The sequence below is a fragment of the Dermacentor variabilis genome, chromosome 8 (genome assembly GCF_050947875.1).
Source record: "Dermacentor variabilis isolate Ectoservices chromosome 8, ASM5094787v1, whole genome shotgun sequence".
Lineage (NCBI taxonomy): Eukaryota > Metazoa > Arthropoda > Arachnida > Ixodida > Ixodidae > Dermacentor > Dermacentor variabilis.
In genome coordinates this window covers 118,283,704-118,310,395 of record NC_134575.1, presented here as the reverse complement: position 1 = coordinate 118,310,395, position 26,692 = coordinate 118,283,704, and the positions used below count along the sequence as shown (strand labels likewise).

General features: G+C 47.4%; 1 long non-coding RNA gene across 1 annotated transcript in view; it reads right to left on the bottom strand.

Annotated features, from left to right (window-relative positions):
- Positions 1-26,692, bottom strand: part of LOC142590550 (uncharacterized) — a 53,710-nt gene that overhangs the window by 18,865 nt on the left and 8,153 nt on the right. The window contains exon 2 of the long non-coding RNA XR_012830174.1: positions 19,196-19,331. This is a non-coding gene — a long non-coding RNA (uncharacterized LOC142590550). The remainder of the gene's footprint in view (positions 1-19,195; positions 19,332-26,692) is intronic.

Genomic DNA, 26,692 nt, shown 5'->3' with positions numbered 1-26,692 from the left:
TCCATCGCTGAGGAGGCTCACAAGATTCTCAAGAACAAGATAATCTCTCCGCACACCATCACGTGGTTTCCGGCTCACCTCGACCCCCAGCTTGACTCGTTTCCCAATCTTAATGACATTGCCCACTCCCAAGCGCGCGCACTAACCCACCGCGCGGGAGCAAGATTGAGCTCAGACTCCGGGGTTCTCGAGTTTCGGGACACTCTCACTACTTTCAGCGAAATTACTACGCACTATCACCTGGGTAGGAGGACTTACCCTCCCCCTCACTGCGAACTGGCTAGACCTCTGGCGTCCACTTTACGCATGCTTCAGACGCAGTGCTATCCGAACCTGGCCCTTTTCCACACGATTGCTCCAGAGGCTTTCAGCTCTACTTGCCCCGACTGTGGGGCTGTTAGCAATCTCGCACACATGGTCTGGCGATGCCCCTCATTACAGGGACCCAATCGCATCACAGAACAAGAATGGAGCTCTGCCATCCGGAGCTCAGAATATGCACATCAAACTTGGGCTGTCCAGAGAGCCCACGATGCGGTGGTTAGGCTCGGCCTGCCAGTCCCCACGTGGGAGCGGTCCGCAGCTCTGCCCTAGGGCAAAGCTTCTAAGGACCTTGTTATTAAAGTTCTTTGTCCGTCTGTCTGTCTGTCCGTTTCTTTTTACGAACAAATTTCCAATAATCATCATTTGTGAACCAAACATTGAGAGCGCCATCCGCCTATGAGGATATGAAGTTTTTATGTCTGCCACCTGTAGCGACCGCAGCAAAGTCATCGTTTATATCAGATGCGATTTCACGTATGTTTTACACCGAGTGACACCTGATGACGACAATCGATACGTATGTGTGACTATAAAATGCAAGAACATCGCACTCACGCTCGTAGGTGCCTACATTTCACCTTCGAGTCAATTTGACAACGCAAGACTAAGTGAAATTTTAACAGCGACAAATGGACCATGGATTATTAACGGCGACTTCAATGCGCATCATCCGCTATGGGGAAGCTTAAAGATAAATTGCCCAGGAAGACGTTTACGATCCTTCGCGTCGGTCCATGAGCTCTGCTGCGTAAATGATGGCAGTCCCACTTTTCTGCGGGGATTGACATATAGCAGCTGCCTGGACTTTTGTTTCAAAATGCCTCAGTGCCAGTGTGAGACGGTTTACGGACAACGAAACGCATGGCAGTGACCACATTCCAAGATATGTTAAAATCGACGGCATACGCAAGTCACTCCCTACAAGAGTTCTTCATCACATTGACTGGCCTAAATACACCTTGCTCATGAAGAAGAATTGCCAAGAGATATAGGACTGTCTACCTGGCAACATCTAGAAGTTAACGCCACTGCTCAAGAAGACACAAGAGCTTTTAGGCCTAGTCCTAAGTTTTTTTGAACTTGAAGCAGAATTGGAGCGGCTTCGAGCAATCCGCCGTCGCGCGGAACGAAGGTACAGGCGCACCAAGTGCATCTACGACCTAAGGGAGGCGAGACTCATACAGAAGAAGATCCAGCCTCGGATCAACTCCCTGCAGTCTCTAAGATGGAAAACCTTCTGTGATTCCCTTGATCCGCATAAACCCCTGTCACATATATGGAGAACGGTGCGTGGTCTTCGAACATCATCGCAACAACGCCACCCCTTCAAATGCCTGGCTCTCTACCAAGGTCGCAGACAGATTGACGTATCGGAGGACTTCTGTTTCAAGGTTGCTGGTCTAACGCCATCGTTGGCTACACGTGATCCCCGTGATGTTCCAATATATCGGGATTCTCGTATGGACAATCTGTTTTCCATCGAGGAGTTGCAGGCGGCGTTGGCAGCGTGCAAACGTTCCTCATCGCCTGGGCCTGACGGGGTGACATATGCAGCTCTTGGAAACCTCGGTCAAACAGCCCGGCTTGCTCTTCTGGACGTGTACAATAACTCATGGCGTGAAGGAGTGGTTCCGGCTGCATGGAAGTCCAGCCGCCTTGTGCCTCTACTCAAACCAGGTAAATCACTCCTAGATGTGGCGTCTTATCGACCCATTGCTCTGGCCAGTTATCTAGGAAATCTGATGGAGAGGAGAGGATGGTGCTGATGCGTCTAGAATGGTGTCTAGAACACTACAAGTTATACCCTGACGCTATGGCAGGCTTTCGACGCGGACGCTCTTCTGTAGACAACGTCGTAGATCTTGTCTCGTCTGTACAGCACGAAAAAAGCCTAAGGAGGCTGTCAGCGGCGATGTTCCTGGATATTAAAGGCGCTTATGACAACGTAACCCATCGAGCCATCCTGGACGCCTTGGGCGATGTCAGCCTAGGCGGCCTTGTTTTGCGATGGATATTCAACTTCTTGAAGGACAGGTCATTCTTTGTGCAAACAGAGGATGGTGCGTCAGCACAACAAACCTACCGTGGCGTACCACAAGGCACAGTCTTGAGCCCCACTCTATTTAACCTCGTGCTCATCGACCTGGTTCATACCCTACCGCAATCCATTCATGTGTCGATCTAGGCAGACGATATATGCATTTGGTCATCAGGAGCGACGCGTCCCCAAGTGCGCGCCAGACTTCAAAAAGCGGCCACACTAACATCAGGTTATGTTCGAGCGCGAGGTCTGGAGGTGTTCTCCGAGAAGTACTCTATGGTCGCTTTCACGCGCAAACCAATGAAACCGTACGTTGTCAGAATTAATCGACAGCCGATTGCCTACGAGAAGACGCACCGGTTTCTAGGAGTGATAATAGATCGAGACCTCTCCTGCAGTCCTCATATCTCCTACCTAAAAAGAAAATTAGTCATGATAACCCACGTGTTCAGATTTCTTGCGGGAAAGTCATGGGGTGCGTCTGTGAGTGCAATGCTCCAGCTCTATAACGCACTGTTCTTCGGTCTCCTGCGCTATAGCTTACCTGTACTGGGTGGGACCGGTAAGACCAACCTCCGTGCCCTCCAATCTGTACAAGCTCAAGCTCTGTGAATTTGCCTTGGTCTGCCCAGATGGGCATCCATGGCAGCAACAATAGCAATCGTGCATGACCACCCCATCAATACGTATCTTCAAGTTGACGCTTTAAGTATGCATATCAGGCACTTCGCCCGACTTCCATCGCATCATCTCGCCTCCCTTCCGGCCGCTCGACCTCGTTCAGCGTTTAGCACGATTATTGCCGCCAACCATGGACCTTTACCGTCAAACTTCACGCCTGCGGCACGACCATCTGTACCGCTGTGGTGCCTCCATCCAACCCAGGCTCTTCTTGTTATACCCGGTATCAAAAAGAAAACGAAGATGTCATTTTTCACCCTCAAACAAACCGTGCTTCCATTTCTACATGATAAGCATAAAGAACGCATCCACGTTTACACGGACGGCTCTGCCTCCTCTAAAACTTCAGCTGGAGCAGTGGTAATTCCCGCAGAGTCTGTACCCCTCAAGTTCAAGACGTCTCACCGAACATCATCCACGGCTGCAGAACTCGCAGCTGTCCGTGCTGCTCTGGAGTTTATTGGTCACAAATAATCACATTCATGGTCCATCTAATGTGACTCGAAGGCAGCTCTCCAGTCTCTGATGTCCCCTTTGAGTCACGGACGAAATGAGCAACTAGTCGCAGACATCCGACTACTTCACCATCACGCAATAAACAAGGGGCACAACATCATCTACCAGTGGAAACGGGGTCACTGCGGAATTTCGGGAAACGACAGTGCGGATGACGCTGCCCGGTCGGCCCATGATGGTGCCCAGATTATACCCATACCGCTGTCAAGATCAGATGCAGCCACAAGTCTTCGCTCCCTCGCACGCGAGCTTACGCCAACTCTGTGGAACACCAGTGAATTCACGAACACACGTCTTCACAGATCGGATCCAAGTTTGCAACTCCGTCTTCCACCAGGGTTGCCACGACCGGAAGCAACACTTCTGTACCGCATATGGCTCGGCGTGGCATTCACGAACTCCTATTCATTCCGCATTGGAATGGCCGACAGCCCTACTCGCGACACCTGCGGATGCGAGGAGACGATTGTGCACCTCCTTTGTGAATGTCCCTGTTACAAAGTGCCAAGAACAGCGCTCGTGACCGCGCTCGAAAAACTGGACAATCGCCCCTTTGCAGAGGAAAAAGCTCTAGGACACTGGTCCAGACGGACTTCGGCACTCAAGGCCTTAAGAGCTTTGCGGATGTTTTTAAGGACATGCGAATTGTGCGACCGCCTTTGAATGTTGTAGCGCGTAGTATCGCGTTCCTCTGTGAATTTTCCCCTTTCGTTTTTTCCCCTCTTCATCTTCTTTCTCCTTTTATTCCCATTACACCTTTCCCCGGTACAGGGCAGCCAGCCGGTACTTAAGCTGGCTAACAACCCTATCTTTCCTCCCCTTTGTCCCCTCCTCCTCCTCAGCTTCAAGTGTACAAATCTTGCCTTCATAAGCGAACTCGAGCTGTGTAGTATAGCCTCGGTCATAAGACTTGGAAACAAAGCAGGAAAAGTAGAAAGAATTACCAAGGACGCGCCTCTTTCGCTACTCTGCACTTTTGGAACGCGAATAGGGGAAATAACGTGAAAATTTTTAGATTAGAAATGACGCGTGTAATGCAGTGGGACTACTCTTGCGCGTTTCCTCAAGAGCATTCGGCTGATTGCTGGCCTTGAGGAACCCGTGTGACGTGTGTTGGATTCCGCCTAGTATCGGGTAATCTTAAAGGATGTTTTTTGACATTTCAGAGTAGCACATACCCACTGACATCTATCCTGTGACTCAAGCCTGCAACAGAAAGGTTCGCTAAAACCAAGACAGGCTGAATGGACCATACAGAGTGCTCCAAGTGGTCATCAGACTTTAATTGAAGAGTGCGACATACGCATACTCGCAACTGCAGTCACCCATGTCGGCGAGACAGAGCTTCGCTTAAGAGCAGCACATACGTATACATTGACACATACACAGAGACTCAAGTTAGTCTGATGGTTGACTTGGAACGCTGTTCTCTCACCACAGCCAGCCCGATGCTCTAAACATTCGACCATGGTTGGCCTAGGTTGGCGCGAATATGGTTAGATACAAACATACAAACACTGAGAGACAGGTAGATAGTCACCGAACACTCTGTCAACACTCCTTAGAATGCTAGGCATGAAAATTATCGACTATCAATGTGAACTCACTCAAAGGCGAATGCTAGCCAACATTCAGTAGCGTTTGTACTATGGTATCGCCTTCAAAAAGGGTGATGGTGCTTTTGTGGCCTTCTGCATCAAGAGCTGTAAGCGCAATGTGCCCGGATTTCGCTTGCACAGAAGGATGAGTTACTGGATCTTGTTAGAATTGTAGAAGTACGATGTGGCGTGGAAATGATGCCAGGTATGGAAATTTGGACTGATACTGGCTACTTTGAAGCAAAATTGTAAATTATGTGTTTCGTGAATTCTGTTTTCTGTTGTCTTATTGGCAGTTTATTTGTATTGTTATGAATGTTCGCTATTTTCTGTGGCATCTGCGTGACCCCATAATGAACAGCTAGTACGACCTTACATTATTGGAAAGATAAAGGATTTCGCAGTTTGGAGTCGACCATGTGGAAATTCGTGTCACGCTGACAATTTTGCCTTGCGAACTCGCGTGCTACAATTATTAAATATCAATATGTGTTTTAGGTTTTGGTTTCATTTCATGTGATTTATGTCATTTACGTACATGCTGAAGACCCGGATGAATGAAGGAGGCTAGTGGTAGGATTCCCATATAGACAGTGCTCAGCAATTGAAACGCGGTGTTCCGACAGCATGGCCGCCGGCGCTTTTCTCGCCATCCGTGAAAGCTAAGTGATTGCTGAGGAGGCCGAATGCAATTATGGCACATAAAAAAGATTTTCTCTTTCATGTGACAGAAAAAATATCACCGCCCCTTCCAGTCCATGAACACGGTCGAACAGCGAAATTGTGTTAGTTACATCGAGTGTTCCACCACGCAAATCAAACTTCGCAAGGGGTCTGTATTGTTAATATTCTGTCTGACCATTCTTTCCCCTCATTTTCGCTTTAGCGTGCATCCCGTGGTAAGAATGCGTTAGGAGCGCTGCCGTTTATGCTCGGCATCATTGGCGCACAGCTCGAGGTCGGCCGTATGACGACGAGTCCATTTACGAGCCAGCCCTCGCTCACGCTCGTGGTAGGCAGCTTCTCCCTGGGAAGTATGCACTTCTAGTTGTCTTCCCCGAGGAGTGCGTACTCCTGAGGAAGAAGCAAAATTGTACCGCAGTTGTAGCAGGGATTTAAAGGAACAGTAAAGGTTAATCTTATGTCAACGGGGACTGTTGAAATACCATCCCAGGAACCTCGAAACACTTGTTTTATGCGAAGAAGGGACTTATTTTAAGAGAAAATGCGTTCTGAAGCGTCCGCGTAACTATAGCGCATTTCAAATCGCCCAGCCTCTGGTCGAGAAGTGGTGACGTCATGGTCTCATAGTGAGGTTGCGCCGTCGGTGAATAAAACGGCGCCCGCAGACAGCGCTACCGCTTTTCTGCGCAAAACGCAAACCCGAGGCCATAAACAGAGGCGACAGCAGCGCGAAAGCGGAACTATGGTGGCTAGCGGAAGGGAAAGCGCGCGACGATAAGCTGGTTCTTTATTAGACGCCAACTTTGACGCTCGTTGCAATGGACGACCTTAACAACGACAAATTGGCTCGCGATGCTGGGCTCGACTTCAGCAATTTAAGCACTGATGAACGTGACCAGCTGCTAAGGGCTCGCGCTGCCGGCGTCGTTGCGTACAACTACGACGCCAACTGCATGTCATGACTACACATATTCGCACATTTGTAGCTTTTCCTTCGTGTAAACGAAACGCCGCACTCACCGCCCCATCTTCCACCTGCAGTTGTTCTTGCGCTTCGGTGAATGCAGGCAAGTGTGACGGAACAGCGCTACGGGAAAGCATTGCTTTGAAAGGCATTCCACACGACTTCAGTAAGTCGGCGTTCAATTATGCGATTTCTCACACTATGCGATTTTTCGGCTCTTTGCAAACGCGCTGTGGGAGAGATACGGCACTTAACCACTTCGAACGGAGATGTTCACTTGTTGGCACACAGTGAACATAAAGTTGGATTCGCTGCTTCAACTGCGCTTAGCCAAGTTCCACGGACCGTTCGCGTATCCCACGACATCACATGGACGTGGCATTCACGCTCCTTGTTCCAAATGCAAGTTTCACGAGGCAGCAGAACCAGTGCAGCACGACGCGATAACGAAAGAACTGAAACTCCAAAGCGCGCGAGGCGCAGAGTCGGGCGCGCAGAGTCGAGCGAAGACGAAACCGTTCGACCTCCCATACTACTGGAGGGTAACGTCAAAATGTTATTTTTTCTTAGAATCGAACAGAAATAGACAAGCAGAATTTTATTTCATCTTATAAGCTAATGAAATGATCTTTTTAATACGAGTAGTTGAGTACTAGTGATATAAATTATTATGAGGAGTGCCTTCGTCATCGGGCTAGTACCGGAATGTCGCTGGGGGGGCCTCAAATCGTGTCACGCATTTACCTCAATTTCTCGGTTAATAAAGCTCTGTTCGCGATTACATTGACGCCTTAGACGTTTTAGAGCATTGCTTTATCACTTTAACTTGACTTCATAGTAACCTTTATGGCCCCTTTAATGTCCGGTTCCAGTAATCCAAAGCTCCTTATATTGTGCGCGAGGCCCACCATCGGAGATGCGGGCGCTGTAGTCGTTTTGGCGATTGGTTGGATTTGTCTTATGGTATTTTCGACTGGTCGCCTCCAGTCCCCGAAGCAGAGTCCGGCAGATCCGGCGTTCCCCGAGCTCAGAGCTAGAGGACAAGCGCGCAAGCCGAACGTGCGACTCACTATCGGAGGAGGAAATGGCAGATGCGAAACCACGTGGCTACTGCCAACGTCCGATGTTTCGCCTATCCAAAGCTCCCGGCGCTGCCGGAAAAACCGGCGGACGCAGGACGAGCGTTCGTCGAGACGCCGGCATGCAGTGGCCTAGGTTGCCTAGGTTACGGTGGGCCGTCGCTAACAGCAGCGACGCAGCGCTGCAATGAGGTTTCAGTCTCAACTACTGCTCCGACGACAGGGCTTGGAGCGCCTAAGAGCGCTCGAAGATGGAGGAGATCAATCGAGAAGAACCAGCCGAACGCAGGGCGCGCACGCTCTTTCAACCAGCCGAAGACAACGCCGCTCGCGAGAGCGCTCCGGAGCGCTCAGAAACAACCAGCCGAAGATGGCATCAGATTGATGTGACTATATGTATAGCGGCTCCACGGCCACCGTAGTCCTCCATAAAGAAAGCAACGAAATCCCAATAAAGAAAGGCGTCAGGCAGGGAGATACGATCTCTCCAATGCTATTCACAGCGTGTTTACAGGAAGTATTCAGAGACCGGGATTGGGAAGAATTGGGGATATAAGTTAATGGAGAATACCTTTGTAACTTGCGATTCGCTGATGATATTGCCTTGCTCAGTATCTCAGGGGACCAATTGCAATGCATGCTCACTGACCTGGAGAGGCAAAGCAGAAGAGTGGGTCTAAAAATTAATGTGCAGAAAACTAAAGTAATGTTTAACAGTCTCGGAAGAGAACAGCAATTTACAATAGGCAGCGAGGCACTGGAAGTCGTAAGGGAATACATCTACTTAGGGCAGGTAGTGACGGCGGATCCGGATCATGAGGCGGAAATAATCAGAAGAATAAGAATGGGCTGGGGTGCGTTTGGCAGGCATTCTCAGATCATGAACAGCAGGTTGCCGTTATCTCTCAATAGAAAAGTGTATAATAGCTGTGTCTTACCAGTACTCGCCTACGGGGCAGAAACCTGGAGGCTTACGAAAAGGGTTCTACTCACATTGAGGACGACGCAACAAGCTATGGCAAGAAGAATGATAGGTGTAACGTTAAGGGATAAGAAAAGAGCAGATTCGGTGAGGGAACAAATGAGAGTTAATGACATCTTAGTTGAAATCAAGAAAAAGAAATGGGGGGGGGGCATGGGCAGGACATGTAATGAGGAGGGAAGATAACCGATGGTCATTAAGGGTTACGGACTGGATCTCAAGGGAAGGGAAGCGTAGCAGGGTGCGGCAAAAAGTTAGGTGGGCGGATGAGATTAAGAAGTTTGCAGGGACGGCATGGCCACAATTAGTACATGACCGAGGTTGTTGGAGAAGTATGGGAGAGGCCTTTGCCCTGCAGTGGGCGTAACTAGGATTATGATGATGATTATGATGATGATGATGATGATGTGGCTGCCGGTACTTCTTGCTGGCGCAATAAGTGCCGGCGGCCACGCGCTTTTAGTATCGCGTTTCAGTCGCTGGGCGCTGTTCGTTGGCCGCCAACCGCCACCATAGCATTTGTTTCTTTCGCTGCACGGTGGAGTGAATCATCGATAAATTCAATGGCGATCTGGGTCGATCGCTGAAAGTGCATCGTGTGAAAACCATATAAGATTCACGTAAGCATTCCCACAGGGGGAAAGGGGCCACTCGACCCTTTCCCCCTGTTGTGCGCTTATTTTCCTCTCTCACTAGGGCACCGGGCCCTTTGTTAGCGAAGTGCGACAGCGACATCAGCGGGTCCGCATAAACAGCTTCCCTGTAAAGTGCGTCATCGCAGAGTCACCAGCGCCCACCGGTGCAATGTTGTACAAGTACGAGTACCTGTACGAAAGCAATGTTGTACGAGTATTAATTTTCAATTGGTGAGCGCTGTACAAGAAAAATTATTCTATACGCAATGCTGGTTTCTATTTATACAATGCCTTGCGCGGAATGCTTGGTTATAGAAAGAATTCCTGATTATACAACGTTAGCTGACGACTGACAAGAACAGTGCTTTGCAAGGAGTTAATGCGAGTTGCCTTGAAGCAATGCAACCACACCCGGTAATTCAACCACCAAAAGTCGTTGCGTATCAACTATATACGCAGCTAGGCTCCTCTCTCTTACATCCTTCCTGACAGGCTGCGCCATTTAGCGGCAAAGTCATGCCATCCGTGCTTGTCTGCAGACCATGTCGGTGATGTGAGTCCGCCAAGCGGTGGAGAAACTTTAAATGAGTTATTTTTTCTCCATTAAAGAGAGGAACATAATCGCCGATGCAAGTTGCCCTCAAAGAGATTAAATGAATATCGATACATACTATTTTACTAGAGTAGGCATCAACGTGGATCATTGAAATGCGGCAGTTGCAGAATAGCACGCACTTAGTGACCCATGTCGGCGCCAAACGGATTCATTGAAGATCAGCACAGGACCAGTGGGACATTGCCATTGATTTATGTTGGACCGACGGTTTCTTTTGAGTCCAGTTACACGAGGAAAGCAGCGCGTTGTTCTTAGACCACGAACTACCTCATGTACAGGAATTCTTGACATTCGCCTTCAGTACTTCACGACAATGAACAAGCGTAACTGAACAGGCAAAATAATATCTATCTATATATATATATATATATATATATAGCATAAGAAGCCAACAAACAATGACACCAAGGACAACATAGCGGAAAATACCTGTGCTTAATACATGAAAAAAGAAATATAAATTGTAAGTGGTGGCGCTGGCTAACATTCCCAGGGTTCTACAGGACACATACATACCCAAAAAAGTGGATGGGGAAAGAGCGCCGCGGTTGCTCAATTGGTAGAGCATCGCACACGAAATGCGAAGGTTGTGGGTTCGGTTCCCACCTTCGGCAAGTTGTTTTCTTCATCCACTTGAATTTCCATTAATTTATCATTTCTTTATTTCATTTATTAAGCGCAAGTACTTTCCCCTATGTTGTCCTTGGTGTCATTGTTTGTTGGCTTCTTATGATATGACTAATAAAAATCGGGACCCTCGGTTCACCTCCTCTCTTCGTTTATATATATATATATATATATACATATATATATATCTATATATATATATATATATTTATATATATATGAGAGGAAAATTCCTTCTAACAACATATGCATTTAGGGCACTTCTTCGAGCATTGGTGGCCCGTTAAAGGAGCGTTTTGGCCAGAGATGGGCGGTGCAGTCACACGACAGGAGGAAATCGTTTTGCACACTCCCGGCAGAGAACACGATCACTTGAACAAGAGACAAATTCAATTATAAAGTGATTTATTACAGCTAAAGTGTGAACATTATTGAAGAACGAGTGTCAATGAGTCTGTTTGCTCACGCAGGGTTTTGAGAGGCAGCCGGAATGGAGAGAGACCGACTATGCGTGTGCCCGTCTTGAGGATGCGTGTATGTGTGCGCCTGCCTCCGTCTTTGCCTTTGGAAGCACGGGAGTGCGTGTACACGTGCGTGAGCTTTCTTGGCGTGTGCGCATGCGCGCATTTGGGTGCGCGTGCGCTTCCATGCTTTCGATACATGCGTGGGCGGTGCGAACCTGTACGTTTCGAACGTTTGTGTTCGTGTTTCAGCATGCATGCGTGCGAAGAAATCTGGGCGTGTTTGCGTGCGCGTGGATGTCTGTGCGTGCGTATTGTGTGTTTCTGTGCAAGGGAGAGATAACGTGTGGGTTTATGTGTGTTGCGAGGAAGAGTGAGTTTCTTTTTGTGCAAAGAAGTGAGAATGTGTGTGCGTGTGTCTGCGAGGGAGAGACAGTGTTTTTGTACGAAGGAGAGAGAATGTGCTTGCGTGCGAGGGAGAGTGTGCGTGTGAGTTAGTGTGTGTGCGAGCGGAGAGAAAAATTGTGCGTGCGTGTGCGTGAGTATGCGAGGGAGAGAGTATGTATGTCGGTGGAGAAAGGGAGTGTCTGCATGCATGTGAGGCAGAAATAGCGTGCATGGGAGGGAGAGTGTGCTTTCTTGAAAGAGAGGAAGTGCGTGCGTGTGCGCGAGGGAGAGACAGTGCGTGCGATACAGATTGCGCATGTGAGAGAGTAGGTATGTGTGTGTGTGTGTGTGTGTGTGTGCGTGTGTGTGTGTGTGTTAGGGAGAGAGTGCGTGTAAGCGAGTGAGAAAGAGTGTCTTTGTACGTACATGTGATGGAAAGAAAGAGTGTGTGTGTGCGTGCGAAGGAGAGTGCGCGGATGTGTTCGTATCTGTGCGTGCGTATTGTGTGCGTGTGAGCGTGTGTTTGTGTATGAGTGCGTTTCCTTGCTTACACCTGCACTCGGAGGCCAATTGCATATATATTTAATTTAAGCCAGTATTTAAATCTAAGCTACGACAATAAATGACATCGCACTTCAACCATTCTCGTTCTGAAAGCGAAACCTACATAAAATAATAAGCAGAAGAGGCATCAAAAGCGCGGCTTCAGATTTCGTCATGATGGCGCAACTACCATCGTCACTGCACTAGCTGGTACCATGCGTTATTTTCTTTCCCTCGGTGGCAGCGCATTGTCTTCATGCCAGCAACGCGCTAAAGCTGCACCATCATCATGTCGTGCGTCGTCGTGCATCACTTCAGCGACCAAGCAAGCTTTCGGCGGCACACGTTCGCTTCTATATTGATATTAAAGCTTCAAACTGCTTGCCTTCGTAACAGCAACGTGAATAAATAACGAAAGTAGACTGATCGCAAGGAACATTCTCACGAAGCAATACTATTTATGACAATATCACAAAAGGCTCGACGCGGTCCGGTCGACCTAGCAGATGTTGTTTTTCTACGTCAGTTACGCTTTCATAGAGTTTATTTGCAAACTGTTGTTCGCGGGGCTCTCACATAAGCATGTTGAATTCAAAATTTCATCGCTCAACAAGACTATCTCGAGGACTGGCCCCAAACAGCTCATTTGGTTTAGTTACCTCGATCAATTATTGTAAAGTTGACTACCGTACCTTCGTTCAGTACAAAAGCAACTGCTCAATTTACTGTTTAGAGGTTCCAATTTCAAAACTCGAATAATAATATGATGCCAGTAGGACTTCTACGAAATTAATTATTTATCTGGTGTGGTTACAAACAGCCGGCATCTTCATGATGTTGCAGGCTTCTTATAGGACAAGTCTGAAAATTTTACAGGTAAACTTGGTGCAAATCAAGTTCATGAGCGCAAACGCATGTGCCAAACCGTGTACTTCTGCCTTTACGTTCGGTTCTCCTACATTATGGAGAATCACCTCAGTACTACAGTACATCACGCATGGTGTGCGAGAGCATTGTGCTCGGGTGCGATTAGATTTGTGAGCGTTGGTGACATCAAGCTCGATTTCTTGGCGTTATCGGGAATAAGAAATTCACCAAAGACTACGATACTCCCTAATGCGAAATTTGAACGCAGCTCTATGCGTGCTTTTATTTCGCGATATATTGGCCGGCGCGGATAATTACTCTCGTGCGGCACGTTCCAAATGGAGCGAAGTGTAGCACGACGGACTCACTAATCGGGACATCGAGAGAGGGAGGGCGAGGGTGACGCGATGGCGCGATTCAGTGCAGCCGGCGCAGACACACCTGCGCTAATGCAGCGCTTTGTTTTGACAGGCTCGCCGCATGCCTTACCTATGGCGTTATCGGTGAACAGACGACACGCAGTACTCTATATCTATCGCGGAGCGAACATCGCCGCCGAAAACCCCGTACGCACTAGCGATAACACGGGCGCGGCGCGTCGCCAGCGTTAAAACGCAGCTGCGCCAGAGCGGCCGCACCACCTGGCGGCGAGCCGCTGCGGCAGTGAAATGCCAGCAGGAAAATCTCGCCTTCTCTTTGTAGGCTCGAGATGTCGCACGCTTGTTCCTTCGTCTGCTTAAAACGCCTCAATCTCCAAAAGTAACGCCAGTCACTTCCCTCCTCCTCCGTTCGGCGCGGTCTCGACGGTTGCGCCGCCCATGCTGGCCCTGCCGCAGCAGACGACGGCTCACACGCTACCGGAGGAAATCCGCGGAAAATTTCGTATGAGCCCTGCAAAGCAGTTCTTTCAATCGAGATCTTGCTTCGTCAGTCGGTAACCGGCCTTAAGAATGCCGTGTTGGAATTGTGGAAAAAGTAGAGAAAAGGACCATTATTTAAGGCGTACAGCGCGCGCACGTTGAGAGTTCGTATTGCAGAAACACGACGCATGTGCGCGGTGTGCTCAAACACGCGCGCACTTACCAGTGTTTGAGGTTTTGACAACGTGGAAGTATATGTACGTGGTTTTGCAGGTTCACATGCTGTTCACAAGCTGTTGAAAGACAGCTTGTACTTCGGTCTCCCTGCATCATGATGTATGACGTGATGGTTAAAATAAACTTACTTACTTACTTAATTACTTACCTACTTACTTACTTACTTACTTACTTACATACTCACATACAGTGCATATGACGCATGCGATACCCATTTATTTAATTGGACGCCTAAAAATATTAACGTTAAGGAGTAAAAATGCTAATCTTTATCAGTGGGCCTGCGGTCCTTTGCGGCCTTTCTAGGCCATTATAATCCTGCACACAAAACGTGCGAGTAGCCGCTGCTCATGCCTCCAACATTGAGGACGCGTCCGGCAGTAGCCGGGATAGAGGTGAAATGCAAGATGCCTGTGGAGAGATTCCTCCTTGGGGTTCCGTAATTCTCTTCGCACGGGCGCGATATGTTGTAGCAGTGGCGGGACGCTTTTGTCGTTTTAGGGTGCTTTGGTAATCGCGACGGTCGATTTTTTTTTTGTTCAAGTACTGCTCCGGGCAGGAGAGCCCATGTAATGGCTAACAGAGGCCTCTGGAGAGCCCGTGACATTACAAGTGCTCCTGTTGCCGCTTTGCTGCCCTGGAGGCACCGCGAATAATACGAAATAATGACACGTTGTTACAACTAGTAAATAAAATGTAATAAAGAAATACAATGACGCCGAGGCACCAACTTCTGGCGCAGCGCTACCACGCCCGCGCGAGAATTACGAAACGCCAACGAGGAATTTACCTCCGTACAACTACATCCCTGGACGACCTAAATAAAGTTATTCGGAGCCATCCACTACGACCTGCATCATAGCTTTAATCGCTTCGGGACGTTAAAACCTTAATCACCATAAACCAAATCACTATATGCGGGCATACATTCGAAGCTAAACGACTGCATCCGTCACTCATAGTGAGCCTTGCAAGAACGTCAAGAATGCGCTAACTTCTCGTGGAGCTCAAAACATAGCATGAATAAAGTCGCTTTTGTGTCGCGCAGGCCAGCTGCAGATGCGTTCACTTTCGCCGCAAGACGAAACTACATGAAACAAAGAGAGCGCATCTGAAAAAAAGTCACCTTAAACGCGTTAAAAACAGGCACAGCATGAGCACATACACTTTTCCGAAGCGGCATGCATGAACTAGGCTCAAAAGCAGAGGTTGTGAGGAACCGCGGCACTTCACAAAGCCGTGCGTTTTTGCCACTTTCTCAAAGCCAACCCGCCCGATCCTATGTATCCACACTTTGTGCGTTGCGCTCGCCGTATGCTAAAGAAAGAAGCCTTGTGCCGAGTTCTGCGCTGGAGAGAAAAAATATACAAAAGCGCTGCGCCTGCTTCCACGTGACACAGATTGGTCAATGGGGGAGCGGAGGAGGTTGGGGCGACAGGAGATGTGGAGGAGGAAACGTCGGGGAGATAGGGGTGGCGCAAAGATCTAAGAATGACGCTGCTTTTGGAAAATTGAGGGGCGTTATGTCTGCTGACAGGTAGGCGCAATGTTTACGTGATTCATGCTTCGTTCCAAATGCCAGTCATGTGTTACGAAGATGACGACGTAGATACCACTGATCACAATCCTCTTGGTGTGCTCTCTTCTATGGTTGCGTCGCCGCGTTGCAAAGTCAAGAAGAATGAGGGACTGGGTGTCGCCTCCGCGTCCTTCTAGTCGGAGACCGTTTGGTCGCACAGAATCGGATATGGTGCGCTGTATCCACAAACATTTGCATCAGGACCTCTTGGTTTAGACTCATCATTGTAAAAAACATTTGCCAAACGGTGTAGTTAGAAAACAAAAACAAACAAAGCGCAGCGAATCGCTTTATTCGGCGCTACGCTGCAAGCTTAATCTCTTTTCCCGGTCTCATTTTTCTTGCAGCAGATTTGCATCCACTTGTCAACTGATAATTTTTTTGTGTTATTTCTCGCCATGCTGCCTAGAAGCGGGTGCTTCGCCGCTCCTGAATTCTGCGTTCGGAGCGTGCGCGAGTAAGGCAGCTGCTGTAGAAATGCCCATATATTCTTTATGCGACTTTACTGATGCTGGATTAGAACTTCAACAATTGAACCACGCTTGACAATCGATGAAAGAAGAGCCATCACGGTGAAGGGGCGCACGATGACCCTCAGAGCCATATCGGCGTCTGCGAGACGTCCACTGGCAACTGTTAACACTGTTAACAGAGTGCTCCATGCTTTTCACAAGGAGCGTCGGCTTGCTGATGCTACCCGCCTTAGACCAGAATGTGCTACAACCAATGAATATGACCGACTTATGGTAGCAGCCTCTGTTGAAGACCACTTTCTCAGCATCCGGGAAATTTTGTATATTCTGAGATTGGACGTTTCCACGCGGACCATAGGTCGGTAGCTTCATTGAGTCGCGATAAAAAGCAGAATTGCTGCACACAGAATCAAGCTTGAAAAAGAAAAAGACAGCGATCAGCGCTTGGACTTCCCTTCCGTTGTCCAAAACAGGACACCAAACAACTGGCGCCCCCGTTTTTCAGCGACGAAGCCACCTTCAGTACACGCTGGCTCCGCAGGCAATGTGTTTGCCGTCCAGAAAGCAGCCTGTAATATTGATTTTCTAGCGGTTTTATGCTGCAAATATTGCACTAGCGGGCAAAAAAATGTCTGCATGATGTTCTAGGCCGAGAAAAAGAGATAGAAAACGAGTGCGTTCTTTTATGAGAGACAAATTACAGCCATACTGACACCTATACATAGAGTCTTCGTACTAATTATGGTAATTAATGAAAATACCACTATAATGACAATATATGTGTTTATGTTGTATTTGGGTTTTAGGATGGGGAATTCTGGTGTGTACGCCTCTAGACAGGAGTATTGTACCAACGTTAATTTAATGCTTGGTATTTGAGCTTCTTCGAATGCCGCGGCTTATCAGTGCTGAAGGCATGTACGGTTTATCACGCAGGGATGGCGAAAGATACGTCTGCAATGTTCGCTCCAGTGAGCGCACGTTAGTCACCGTGTGGGGAGCAGTGAATTATCAAGGCCTAAGAGCGCTCCAGAGGCTTAAAGGGCTGATGACGGGCAGCAGCTTGCACAGATGTATTAGAAACAGTTGTTTTACTTTACGTACTGGCCGGTCCCTTTCAATACGGGCTTTCAGCAGGATGGGGCGTCCATTCGAACAGCCACTAAAGTTCGAGAGCTTCTTGACAGCCCCAGCGCAATGGCCTTAGACTGGCCTGCCAGAAGCCCGGACCTCAATATTATTAAATATGTATAGGGTCTGATGAAAAATAAATCTCGCCGAGTAGCCTGGCCTGACAAGATGCAATTCAGACGACTTTTGGGGTGCTGTTGAAAAGGAGTGGGCACGTCTGCGGAACGATCCCTCTCTTGTGGACCACATTTACGAGTTTCTTCCTGCGAGAATTCAGAGCGTAAAGCTGTCTGGTGGAGCTGCAACGTGATATGAGTTTTCCTCACTGCTCCATTCTGTGGCACCAATGACAAACACTACGGCGAGGTTCATGGTTATATTGCGCTTAGTTTTACACTGACGATATTGAGTGAAAGACAGGACATGGACGTACGTAGCGTACGTTGTGCTATGTGCGTCCACGTCCTGTCCTTCACGCAATATCACCTGTGTAAAACTAAGCGCAATATAACCATGAACGTTCACTAACTAGCCCCCTTCATTGCTGCACTACGACGAGGGTTCAGCATTGGCTAAATAGCCTATTCCTCGAACTTTGGGGTAGGGTCAGCATTGACAACGTTCCCTCATGAAACGCACGACGAAATGGTTCCGATTAGCACTCATGCATGTTGTGCTTTTATTCGGCAGCGTTCTTGAGGTACCTGTATGTCATTATTTCAATAAATCACCTATGTTCAGGATATTTAGGCACCATTTTTCTGCATGTGCTATCGAAACCTGCCATTATTCGCAATTAAAGCATCATCAACATGAGTGTTTAACTCTGTTAAAAGCACACACATACATACACACACACATACACACACACATACGTACACACACATATCTACACACATACCTACACAGATACATACATACACACATACACACACACATGCACACATACACACCCACACATGCACACATACATACATACATACATACATACATACATACATACATACATACATACATACATACATACATACATACATACATACATACATACATACATTGAGACATGCCGAAAACTGCGTGAAGTTCCGGAAAAGAATGCTAATGGCATTAAGAGCGCAAATTCAAGAAGGCTGGTCGTTCCTTGCACCAGCATTTCAGACGTGTACAACATCTGCAGCTCAACAAGCAGCTTCTTAATTGTCCCGGTGACGTAGGGAAGCAATCGTGGCAACTTGGTTCGATGACAAGACGAGAGTGCTTTGATACGGCCTTGGGCGACTGATGAGCACGTGCCACGGCCAGGACAGAACGTCTCCAATAATAGTACAACTGGTTCGACAGCGTAGCTGACGGGAGATGTGCACATAACGATCCGGCTGTCACATTGTGGAGCGAACTTTCCATGGAGCCTTGCATAAGAGCAAGAAGATCATCACAAGGGAACAGGGTCAACGGTGAAAGACAGCGCTAGCTGATCGTAATTGCTGCGATCTTTATTTGATTTGTGAAGTTATTGGACGCGTAAAAACAACTTAACTCCTCGCACTCTTCAGCGTGCAGAGCAACTTCCCAACGCGGAACAATTTCGGAGGCATTTGGGATTATACAGAATTATGATTTCAATAGCATGCACTTGTCGACGTTAATAAAGACATGTACATGGTGAGTCGTCCGTGGTAGCCCCAGTGGCAGTATTGTCCGCGTACGTAAAAAAATCGGAGGACATCATCTCGTTTTGATTGGTCAGCTTCAAGGAACATTTCTACCATGCCGCAAGAAGTGCGCTTGAATCCTTGTCCTAAATCTGAGGGTTGTGCGGTGACTAGCGCGGCATGCTATGGGTGGTCCATAAAAAAAAAACATCGCACAAGACACGCATTGATTCAAAAATCTTTTTAAAGCGAACTTACCATTCTGAAATTTCAGAATTTTTTCCGGCTTGTGGGCACTTGCAGCAGTGAGTAGAGTAGCAGCCAAGAACGCCAAGGTAATAACCATTGATAGTTTGTAGTTCATACCTCAACTGTCAATATCTAGGTACAACCGCTGTGCAAAGGAAAATAGTATTCTGATTAATGCACACACTTCGACTTATACGAAACATATCTTCTTTCGTGGCTGCGATAGGCTTTCGTAAAAAGCAATTCCATTAACATGTATCTCTTTTTTTTAGATAAATTACGTTTAGTTTATCCAGAGCCACGCGTTTGTTTAACTAACAAACCAGCGAAATGACAGAGCTTTAAAAACAGCAAATCTTGCTTTAGTTTATGTATCTTGTAAAAGGCTCCATTATTTTACATTTTGCTGCTTAGCCGCAGAGAGTTTCCGAAGCATAAGAGTGCGCATTTTGACTCAACTTATCAAATGTGACGTTCACAGTCTTAAAATAGTCATTCAGAGAGTTATTTTTACCTCTGTTGACACAATATTTTTAGTGCACCAAAGAAGAGGGTAATGCGTAGAAAAGCGGAGTACCTTGCGGTAATTTCTGCGCACCTGAATAAAATTGGGCTACTTTTCTTCATGAATTCTGCACCCGCCGTGGTTGCTTAGCGGCTATGGTGTTGAGTGGCTAAGCACGAGGTCGCGGGATTGAATCCCGGCCATGGCAGCCGCATTTAGATGGGGACGATATGCAAAAACACAAGTGTAGTTATATTTAGGGGCACGTTAAAGAATGGCGCTCTTTGGTCATACCTGGCCCTTGTGCCAACATACATCAAACCTTCATCTTGGAGAACCCCAGGTGGTCCAAATTTCCTTAGTCCCCACTATGGCGTGCCTCATGTAATCAGAAAGTAGTTTTTGCACGTAAAATCCCATAATTTTTTTAAGCATTCAGCAAAATATATCTGCACAGGTGTTGATATGTCGTGTTGCATTTTTCAAGCAGCTGCGATATCACGCAACTACACAGCATTCCGTGTCGAACAAGTCGCAATTGAAATTTTTTGCTGACCCTTTTCGTGGCGATACCGTGGGCGTTGCGAAGTTTGATCACAATGTGACCGTTCACTGCTTGCCTCAACTGCCCCCCTTGCCTCCGCGTTTACAAACGATGCGTATGAAGCCCGTGCTGCTTAGAAAACCTCTGTTTCGGGAGATATCATAGACTATGACTGGGTGGACGACACGAAACTTTGGTCACAGCTTCCGAAAAGACGCAAGAGCGCTTCGGAAGCTGATTAATCTATGTCCAAAGGACGCGAGCACCGTATACGGTGCATGCTTTAAAAGCAAGGCTATATATATATTCGAAGCAATCCAAACTTTCCGTTCATGAATTGAGTCAGGTTTACTCTGTTTTGTTCTTCGTTCTTTATTAGGCAAATACTTCAAAGCAGCGGCTCCTCCAGTTTCTGTCTTAGTCAATTTGCTTGGTGCGGTCACTATCTGATTATTTCTGCCCAAAAGCTCAAGGGTGTACTCACTTCCAATAGACTTGTTCTTGCTGTGAACAAGGCTTGAAACTGCTGCTTTCTACATTGTGGTACCAAGCATTAAAGATGTATTATTGCTAGTAACTCGCTTACTCTTTTGGACCGCCATGAAACGTTCCCCTTCGACCATTCATGCGCTATCGGTGTAGTCCGTCATTTCTTGTGCGTATATGATGCGCATATATTCTAATGTGTGCACTTCACTTTTTGACACGTTAGCAATAGAGTGGACGCAAGATTCCGTGCCAATAGAGGGTAGATATGTGTAGATACTGCGCGCGAAACGTACTATACCACGAAGCGGCGCTACTCCCTTTGTCATTGTTTACCGAGCGGTACTCACTCTTGCTGCCGTTTCGGGCCTGAAGCACTTTGTCTCAAGGTTAGGTTAGCAGTTTCATGGTTAGCAGCGGTTTCAAGGTTAGCACTTTGTTTCAAGGCTAGTGCCGGTAACACGTACGAATTTTGCAACAAGGGTCCACCAACGTGGCTGAGCACATTCATTCCACTCCTTAATATGCGAGTCACTCTTTTTGCAGCCACACGTCTTCAATCCACATGATTGAATCCGGCATGATTGGAGTACTGTGCATTATTTAGCAAAAACTTAGTTGCATTTCCGACAGCTTATCGCACAGAAGCAAGGTGGGAGCGGTAGTGGTTTCGTATTCGTGCGCAGTCGCTGAGGCGACATACGGCGTGCCGCCGGAACCGCCATCTCGGTTGTCTATGACAAACTGTTTCGCGAAAAGGTACCTATGCGATAGCATTTCTTTGCAGTTGATGGCGTTTATCCCCTTATCTGAGGACTCGCCAAGCGCGTGCTTTCTGCACAAATAATTTGCAATAGCAAAGTATATGCTAGTAAGTAAAAAAAAAGTTAACTTCGGCCATGTAACAGACACGTGATAATACCATGACCAATGCACGACCCACTGCGCACATTCCGCGCGACCTTGAATTTGACTCTGAAAGCCCTAGTGTCGTTTCACTCAGTAAAAGTATCTAGCATAGATGAAAGCTGCAAATAACCAGACAAATATTTCCAACTCTAGCATACTGGGAAATACAAATGTACAAGAAGGTGAGGAGCACTAAGGATTAGTTTGTAACTGAGCCGCTGCACACCACAAGCAATCGGCACGGTACAAATTTCAGGGTACAAACGTCAAGCTGCTCTCAGGAATTCGGGATACCTCTGTTTTCTGAACTCCAGACTGAGAAATAAACGCTTCCAACACTATGGTGCAAACTGCAATAGAGTTACGAGCAAATCGTAACTCTATTGCAATAGAGTTACGAGCAATTTACGAGCAAATCGCGATTGTCACCCATATTGTAATGGAAGCTTACCCTGAGCCATCGTTTCTGGGTGCGGAGAAATACGAGCTCACAAACTATATTGTTATAACGCACGTAAAATAAGTTTCCCTGCCTATACGTCGATGCGTATGGATGAATTAGAATATCTTGTTCACTTTCTACGCATCCTTAGTGTGGCTGCGCTTGGTGGTTTACCACGGTCCTATAGGTGGTTTAGCATTCTCGTTACAGATTTCATACGCCACCTAGCTGTAATATTTTACTCAAGACGACTGTTTATATGAGTGCTTTTGTGAGTGGATGTTGCGGCAAGCTGGAATTAAGAAGGATGATAAAGCGAAATAAGTGGATTACTCAGGCGAGCTGACGCGATAGAATGAATATTGATTACTAAATGTTTTAAAAGGGTGACTAATCGAATTAGGAGGTTGACGAAGCTTATTAGACTAAACGAATTAAGAGGCTGATTAAGCGAATTATGAGGATGACTCAGCGAATTAAGAGTTATGACTAAGTGAAGTAGACTAAGTGAATTATGGGGATGACTAAGTGAGTTCAGCGGATCTGTAAGCAAATGAATAGGATCAGTAAGCGAATTAGGGGGATGAGTAGGCGAAGTAGCCTAAGCGATATAAGGGTTATGTGTAAGTCATGCGCCCGTCAAACGTCAAAGGGCGCTTGGGCTGTCGCCTTCAAGTCATCTGAGGGATAACATAAGAGACCCTGTACAATTTTTTTGTGCATTGAGGCTCCTACACATCAATTAGAACAACTCTGGGATCCTTCGCATAGGGCCCATAGGGAAGGTTGGCTGCATTCCTGTCCTTCGGCGCCCTCATACAGAGTGATATGTCCAAGCGATAGTGGCCGCATTCGTCACCGAGCAATGCATTTTTCTTTCCTCCAGGGCAACTCGAAGACCGCTTTTCTGGCTGATGCAACACGAACGAGATCCTGTGCAACCCACCAGACACAGTGCAGGTGCTCTTTCCGGGCTTCTCATATTCGTGTGTTCCAGAATACTTTGATAAGAAAAACATATGCGTGTTTACCGAACGGAATGAGCAGACGAGAATTTGTTTTCTTCCGCACCTGAAACGCTGAGCAGACGATCAGGGACACTAAGATATGTGTGTGGAAACGTGCAAGCTTACGCAGCGTTAATGGCGCATCCTAAAAGTTTGTACTGTTGATTATTTCGGAAATTCTAATAATTTCAGTTGTGTTTCGAAAGCGGTTTAATTTATAAATGCAGTATGCCGCGCAAAATACATATGAACATCGTGCGCGAGGCACACTGGTCAGTTGCAGCGTTGGTTCGCGGCGTCATCGCAATAGCGACCCTGGTTCTCCCATTTTTTGCTATACGCACAACACGCTGCCCCATTCCAGTAAAACATACCTTCCCTGCAGAAACTGCAGAGAATGCGAAGTGGCTCTATTTCAGAGATTGCTGCATGCGTTCTGTCCACTTCTAGTTCTGTTGTCCGTGTGTTTATAGCACAGTAACCCCCTTATTACAAGATGGACTTCCACCAACTAGGCGTACTTGCCGCTCTACTGGACACAAAACACCACTTTTCTGGATGCCATTTACATGAATTTTGTACACCCGAGAATTCTTGGTGGAGCCCGGCACAAAGCATTCTTGTTAAAAATGCCAAAACAGGAATGCGCTGCGCTTTTTGTTTCTGCAAAGGTACATTATGTTTCGATGGTCTTAGGTATCTCGCATGCACTAAGATCGCGCTGAGCTGCTACTGCGTCATCATATTATTTCACAAAAATATGTTTCGCCGAAAGTTGGAAGTAGGGCTTGTTGATCAGTCACGTAGAATTCAAATGAGCTGCAGCGCAACACGGAAACGAGGAGAGAACAATGCCGACACAAACATGCGCTATATCTCTGCCATTTATTCTTGTATTCTTAATGCCCATGTTTGGCTACACTTAATCCTAACTGCATTTCTAGAGCACTGTCGTTAGGCGCCCATTTCTGCGGCGAACAACGTAGGCGGCGTAACCGAGCGAATCAGCACAGCCAAGGATGAAAGAGCTAACCAGGAGCGGGAGATGAAAGCCGCGAACGACGAAGACTAAAGAGAGCGGCCCTTTCGGTAAAGTGGATGCAGAAACTGGTTTCATGCGAACGCGCCCAACCGCTCGATGCATATCGCATCTGCCGGACCACTCGGTTCGCACAATGTTTTTCTCGGATCTGCTTGCTGGCACTTATCAGGTTTGCTTGACTCTCGTTCGCGCTTATTTTGATTGTCATGGTTTGCGGTTGTTTTAGAGCGCAGTTCTTAGGCGCTTGTTCCTGCGGCGAGCGCCGGGGATGGCTACGTAACCGAGCAAACAAACCAATGGAGACGAAGGTGCGGTGACGATGGCAAACAGATGGCGTCAAAGTAGACCGCGTCGCCTGGCAGATTTGCTCGAGGCGGCTGTTGTGCATCGCACCCATGCGTCACCCATGCGCTGGCACTCGCGATCTCCAGATTAGCCAGGCCGTCGCGGCACACTTCGCTCCGTTTGCAACGTGCCGCACAAGACAATTTGTCCACGCCAGCCAATATCATGAAATGAAAACATATATGCAGCCGCGCTCAATTGTCGAAATAGGGAGTATCGTAATGGTCGATCGTTTCTAAAAATGCTTCTTCATAATTTCCGGACGCTTGTGGTTTTCATTCGCCTTAGTTTTCCTATAACTAGTGTACTTTGCCCGTCAATGTTGCGACTACACGAGTGAATGACATTAGGAGGTAAGGGATAGTTTCAACTTTCAAATCAAAGGGCCCCTGAAACGCTTTTCACAATTCTTGTGGGTGCGTAGGTGCAGCTACAATAAAACGTTGCCGTAACAATTTAGGTTAATTGTCTTCTAATAATATCTTCTAGAGGCACAGACGATTACGGGTTGTCCTAACCATGTTTTTTCACCTGAACTCGTCCGTCGAGTGATCATGACTAAGCTTCATCTTCACTCGCCTCTGCTTTCTGATGTGGCGCAGTTTCGTCTACTTCCGGTTGTCTTGGAGCCAGAGCGAAAAGCCTCTCCTACCTCTTAGCTACCTGCCTGGCATTCGATGCCCCGCAAGAGCTACTCGAGCAGAGTGCGTTAGGAGCATTCTGTCGCACCGCCGAGCGTGTCCGCTATTCCGGTGAATGAAGGAGAGCTGGGCGTTTTGACGGATGGGCGCAGGGGTAAGCCTCCTCTATACTACTACCACTGTAATGCATGGGCTTAGCGCAAACGTGTGCGGCCTAAGGCCCCTGAATAAAACTTAAAGGTAGCGACATTCCTCCTCGCCCGGCCTCTACTTCTCCTGGACTTCTCGCAGCTCACTCTTTCGTAGCTCACCCTCGCAGTTTGGCCGTGCGCTCGGAAGCCACCCGTGGAGTTGCGCGAGGTGAGACATTAAAAATTCTTGTTGGGTGTATGCACATGAACTTTCACCGCACTTAAAACTTGATTATTATGTGCTGTGCTAGCAGTGATGTTGGAACGCTATTAAACTGGCGGACGCAGATGTTTTTTTTTTGTTTTTCAGCGCGTAACAGCGCTTTGTTTTGTGGCTTTGGTTGGCTGCCTGCTTCCAGTTACAAGAAGGCTCTTTAGGCTAGTTTGATGGCCAAATTCTTTTTAGTGTAGCGCACTAGCACAATAATCAGAATTCTTTATCTCGCCATTAATGCATACGTAATGTACACGATGTTTATATACATGCCAGAGCTTTCTGTCTCTTATGTCGTCCACTGCCATTCATTGTACTCGTAGGCAACAACACTGTCGCGGCTTGCACAGATCAACGCGCTTCGCGAGTTATTTCTATTGCATTGACCAGATTCTTTATTTGGATTTCTAAAGACACTTCCTTTGCGTGAAAGGGATGCGGTGAAGATTTCGACGGTAGACGCTCGCATGTGTGGAGCACTATGTAGCTGCCGGTTCAACAACTCGGATGCGTTTGCGCTGTTCAAAGTGCGTACGTGTGTGTACCCAATTGATTGCCGTGTGTGCACCTTCATAATTCAACGATCTTAGCACCATGATGACCAACCGCAAGGCCCGCCGTGTACACAGTGTCGCGTAGAAACGTGCCCGATCAACGCGGAGCATCTCAGCTATTCTCGTCGTTTCGTCATGACGCTCGCATATTTTTATGCAGTGAAACTGGTCCTACACTTTTATGACAAACGGAGGCCGTTGACCCTCAAACGCCAACATTACAGTGGAACCTGTACTTCATTTCTCAACAAAGCGTAAGCACGGGCGGAAGTTGCACATAAAAATGGTTTTCATGAATGAGCACTTCCCCAATTACGAAGTTCCAGGTCAATATGACCCAACAAACTCGTGCACTACCTTATGGTAGGGATACAGCGATAGGGAGAAAGCCTACTCACAATAGTCAAAATCATTTGCAGTGGCAGTGAACAGCTTGTCCTCGCAAAATATATTTACACCGCCTAACAAAAGCATGGACTGACAAAGCTACACACTCTCAGTACTACAACAATAACACGTGTTATATTTCTAGCACGATATATGAAAGAACACAGCCTACGCACTCCATAGCTTCACACACCTGTTGACGATAGCGCGATCCGGAAAACAAATCTGAACGAGCACAG